We start from the raw sequence: 6,162 nt of genomic DNA on the forward strand, positions 1-6,162 counted from the left end.
TATTTCATTTGTATCACAAATGAGTCTAAATTGCATTCGTGTCTTTATTTTGTATATTTGTCACCTATACAATGTCTTAATTACCCTTGCCACTGAAAACACACAGTTAAATCTCTCCCTCTCATCGCCGCGAGATCTTTCACACAAACACACAGATAACTTTTCTCTATCATAATTTTCACAAACATTTGGTGCGCAGTGTGGATCGGAGAAGATGAGCCGATCGTGCCTAGGAGCGGTGGTGATGGCGGCGTCGATGGTGGTCCTTTCGTTGGTGTTGCCGCCGCTTCCTCGCCGCCATCGATGCTTCTCTTCTTCCCCGTCGGAAAACAATCACTCATTCGTCCTCTTCTTCCCCGATTCCTTCTCGATCTGGCTCCCGAGCCTCGCCGTCGACCACAGCCCCGACGGCCTCGCGTTCTCGTCGCCGTCGCCGGTGGTCTCCGCCGGAACCAGCCTCTTCCTCGCCGGCGACGACGATAGGAGAATCCTCTTCTCTAAGCTCCCGATTCCTTCTCGATCTGCTTCCCGAGCCTCGCCGTCGACCACAGCCCCGAAGGCCTCGTGTTTTTATCGTTGTCGCTGGTGGTCTCCGCCGGAACCAGCTTTTTCCTTGCCGACGACGAACTCACAATTGCCGCCTTCGCCGGAGTTCGGGATCGCGGAGATTCTCCGGATCCGGTGGTGGTGCTCGCCGGAGCAGGCGATTTGGCTAACAGAGAAGCCATGGACGAATTGGCAGAGTGGAGACACAGGTTCAACGAGGAAGCTGATAAAGCTCGTTGGTGAGCGGGCGAGCTCAATCAGGTAACAATGGCTTTGTATTAGGGTTCTTCATCGTCAATTTGTGCTTCTGTTTGTGTTAATGCTTATGTTTGTATCGTGAAATGGATTGATTATAATTTGCGAAGAACCGATTTTCATTTATGATCTTTGTTGAAATGTGCAATTGAATTTCTGATAAATCAAGTCTGAGACTGTTGTATTATCTAGGAATTTTTTATAAACTGTGAATATTCGTTTGTTGTGTTAAATTTTTCACTGTGAGTATACGTTTGTTATTATAAAGATTAACTGCGAGTATACATTTTGCTGGGAAGGTGTTTTGGTGATATATTTTATGAATGTATTTTGCAGAACATGGAGATATGTGCATATTATTTGAGGATGAAATATGTATATCATCAATGCTTTCAGTTGCGTGTTACAATGACCGATATTATGTTTGATGTAAACTTCTCGAAGTATTGTGATGAAAACGTACCTCAAAGTTCTAATTTCCTTGCTGAGATTGAGTCCTATCTCATGAATGTTATAAAAGGTTCGTATTTGGTTATATATTTTATTATATATTTAGTATACTTTCTATTGGTTATTACATAATTATAATTTTTTTATTTTTAACAGGACAAATTATATCAAACACACAGAATTGGGAAGGTGTGGATTTGATTCTTATTCCCCTCAAGATTTCAATTGATGGAGCAGATATGTTTTTCCATTGGTCTATGTTTCCCATATAGTCAGTCAGTGGAAAGATAATAGTTTTTGATTCATCTATTGGTCGTGAGAACAATAATTTGATGAAAAAGTGTGATATGTATTGTAGACAGATGCCTAAACTTCTCTCTAAGATAAAAAAATCAGAATAAGAAGTCAGTTGTCCCAAATGTGTTCAAGCCATATGACTTGGTTTTTGCTGATACACCCAAACGAATAAATTAGTAAGTTGTTTTCATTCTTTATTTTTTCATTGTAACTTGAATTTCTTTTTTGTATGTTTAGTAATTAATTATATTCTGAATTTTATCATTGTTAGTTTACTCATTAATTACTGTAATATTTTTCTTGTTTTTTGTCTTTCAGTTTTGATTCAGGTATCTATGTTGTTGGATTTGCCGATTTACTTATTTCAAATCGTCCTATTATGCAAATCGAGTAAATATGCATCAATAATCTCCGGTTGAAGTACAACACTTAGCTTTGGAAACACGCCAATGATGGAAGTTATAGAGATCAACAATTTGAGAACATTTGTCGATCTGGAACTTGCACTTACACTCGTTCTCGTTGTTGAAGTTCAAGATTTGTAGTAATATTTGTATTTAGTATTAGATTTTATATCACTAACTGAAATGGTCTTTCTATTTTATTCATTAGATTCTGTTAATTATCATAATATTTTATTAAGAACTATTTACAAATATGTTTTGTAAAAAATGATAAGGATTTGAGTATGGTACAATTCTAGTTTCTTAAATGTTGATTTGACTTTATTTGTTTGTGTAAATAATTAAGTGTGGATCTCCCCTAATTTTTATTAATTTGTTTTGTTCAGATGCTTGATTGATGTTCATATATATTACTTTAAATTATATGTATTTTGTTTTGTTAGTCACCTTCAAACTGTTTGAAATTTGTTCTTTAATTCTAATTTTTGGTGTATAAATAAATCTATATTAGACTACTTTATTTTTATGTAATTTGATACGTGAGTATACTTCGGTTATGAAAATATTTCATTGAGTCTACTTTGTTCAGATGCTTGATTGACATTCATATCTATTTCTTTGAAATATATATTGTGTTGTTAGTCCACTTCAAACTGTTTGAAATTTGTTCATTGAGTCTACGTTATAGTGTTTAAATAAATCTATATTAGTCCCTTATGAATTTTTATGTAATTTGACACGTGAGTCTACTTTGGTTATGAAAATATTCCATTGAGTCTACTTTGTTCAGATGCTCGAATGGCATTCATATCTATTACTTTAAAATATATATATTTTGTGTTGTTAGTCCACTTCAAACTGTTTGAAATTTGTTTCTTGAGTCTACTTTTTGGTGTTTATATAAATCTACATTCATCCCTTATGAATTTTTATGTAGTTTGATACGTGAGTCTACTTTGATTATGAAAATATTACATTGAGTCTACTTTGTTCAGATTCTTGATTGGCATTCATATCTATTAGTTTAAAACATATATATTTTGTGTTGTTAATCCACTTCAAACTGTTTGAAATTTGTTCCCTAAGTCTACTTTTTGGTGTTTAAATAAATCTATATTGGTCATTTATGAATTTTTATGTAATTTGATACGTGAGTCTACTTTGGTTAAGAAAATATTACATTGAGTCTACCTTATTAAGATGTTTGATTGACATTCATATCTATGAGGCTACTTTGGTTATGAAAAAGACCGTTGTGTCTACATTGATCATATGTCCAAAATCTAGCCAGAACTCCTAGCATAATACTTTTCATGCAAAATATATATTCAACATTCAGCTATAGTCCATCAAATTGTTCACACAAAAAAAAAGAAAGAGAAATGAGTACTTATAAACTTGATAATTCACCAAAAACTTGATAATTCAGCCATTCCCAATTTAAAAAAATTAGTTATCAATTTAGAATTCACCAAAAAAATACATAATCATATCCACAAGTCAACTTGCTGAAAGTCAAATTACAAAATCAAATATTCTTTTGTCAATTTTCTTTACTCTTTTTGCTGAAAGTTGGAGCATTCTTGCAACTTGCCTTGTTGTGTCATTTTCCTCCACAATTTCCACAAGTCAACCTCGCCCGAAAATTCTTCACATATGTATTGAAATATAAGTTGCATCTTTATTAGTTTTTTATTTTTATAATAAATTAGACAAATATATTAAATTATGTTCATCAGTAAACCAAGACTTATAACATGAGTAGTTATTACTCTAACATTCAATAGAAATGAACTTTAAATTATATGTATTTTGTTTTGTTAGTCCCCTTCAAACTGTTTGAAATTTGTTCTTTAATTCTAATTTTTGGTGTATAAATAAATCTATATTAGACTACTTTATTTTTATGTAATTTGATACGTGAGTATACTTCGGTTATGAAAATATTTCATTGAGTCTACTTTGTTCAGATGCTTGATTGACATTCATATCTATTTCTTTAAAATATATATATATATATATATTGTGTTGTTAATCCACGCCAAAATGTTTGAAATTTGTTTCTTGAGTCTACTTTTTGGTGTTTAAATAAATCTACATTAGTCCCATATGATTTTTTATGTGGTTTGATTCATGAATCTACTTTGTTTATGAAAATATTACATTGAGTCTACTTTGTTCAGATTCTCTTTGTTTCAGCTTTCTCTTCATTTGATGTTGTATCGTTTTCCACGGTTAAAGCACAATTCTTGTACTGTGAATCGTTCTTCAGAAGGTACGTCAAGACTTGAAGATTGTCGTCATTTTCAATCCTCATTCCTCTTAAACCCTAATTGCTCTGTCTTAAATGATACTTTTAATTCAGCTGTGTTGTCATTGAAAACTTCCTTGGATAATTTCGTAATGAGCTCAATGTAACTCATGCCTTGACTTAGTAGCACCATCTTTGCATTCTTGTTGATGTACGTTATCAGCATCCCAAATTCCACCATATTTTACATTAATTGGGATCTTTTCCATTATCAAAATTAACCCTGCAAATATACATATAATACATCATCAAATTTCTTTTAAGTGTAATAATTTTTTATCTGTGATTATACACTACACTATCTGTAATTTGTTATGTGAGTTTACTTTTAGCTGTGTTTATGATTAATTGAAATTTTTTGGTATGCAAGTCTACATTTTATTTAGAAATCCGTCACTGTCAGTCTACCATGAATATTCTAAGAATACAATTAGTTTGTGTTGCTGAATGAATCAATCATTGTGATATCATGCAATTGTAAACTTCGTTTTAGTGCAATGTGATTCCCAAAATTCACTATGAGTTTACTTTGAATTTATTGAACTTTGTATTGTGAATCTACTTTATTTTCACTATGAGTCTAATAATGTTATCCTTACTGTAAATACGTTTGTGTGTAAAAATACCGAAGTTCGAGTAGGCAATACCTGTGATCAATGTCGATGATGAAGATTTGCTGAGGAGAATAGTTTGAATAATCACTGTGAAAGAAGAAAAAAGAATTGCTGAGAAAAATCATTGGAATAATTTCAATTTTTTTAATGGAAAAGAAACATGAAATTTAGATGTGATTTACACCTTGTCCTAAATTTAAACATGAAATTTACGATGCTTGAGTAGTCATTGACCATCGGTACTCCTTATTCTGAGGGAGTTCCACAGAGATTTACTCTTTTTTTTTTTAAATCTTAAAGATATGTTTCAATATTAATACAAACTATCTCTAGTAAAATAAATGTAGAGTTTTTTTCGCTACTACTTCATCTGTAAGTATATGTTCACTAATTCAAATTTAGATATGATTTTAGTACCACCAAATCTTTGACGAGAGAGTTTTTTTTTTTCATCTGTAAGTCTGAGTCTCAAATGTAATAATTAGATTTATAGCCTTCAATGTACACGAGAATGTCAGTGTAAGTTGCAAAGCCTCCAAGTATTTATTTTGTAGTGTGTGAAGGCAAATCATGTTGTTGGTGGTGCGTATTACCAGAGGAAGACTAATAATTTCACCGTTTTTTGTTGTAGATCGTGTTTGTGGTCTACGAATAATAATTTTTTTTTTTTCATTCTAAAATCACTGCCAAAACCTAATTTTCAATTTCAGTTTCCAGAAACAAGTAATCAAATATTCAAACCTGAAAAATTAGGCTTTGGCAGTGAAAGTATTCAAGGAGGCACTTCGATTTTTCTCATGTGTCTACTTCATCCTTCGATTTCGATCGGCGAGCGAAGACGAGGAGCAGAGAACACGGATTTTTGCCATAGATTCTTCGTCGTTCTATTTTGACCTTCGATTTCGAACGCCGAGTGAAGACGAGAGCGGAGAACACGTTTTTGGACCGGAAAATCTTCGCCGTTCTACCTGGATCTTTGATTTCGAACGGCGATTACGTTTTAGAAGGCTTGACTTCGGATTTTGGAAGGAGAATCATTGTCGTTCTTCTCTGCGAGTGTTTCATAGAACGTTTTTTTATTGCTCTAAGGTGTATTTTAGTCCAATAATTGGTAAAAATGACTTACTTGCAACACATTATTTGGAGGTGACATAGCTGCAATTTTATCCATAAGAAATGACTTTTGTGCAAATCACCCCATATTCATAGATTAGTTTTCATATGTCGTTCAAAGGAGATAAACGACACTTTTATCTGGAAAATGAATAAAGCCCGTGTTTTGCCG

The sequence above is a fragment of the Urtica dioica genome, chromosome 6 (assembly GCF_054948205.1).
Source record: "Urtica dioica subsp. dioica isolate 48M chromosome 6, U.dioica_male_clone48M_v1_H2, whole genome shotgun sequence".
In the NCBI taxonomy this organism is placed as follows: domain Eukaryota; kingdom Viridiplantae; phylum Streptophyta; class Magnoliopsida; order Rosales; family Urticaceae; genus Urtica; species Urtica dioica.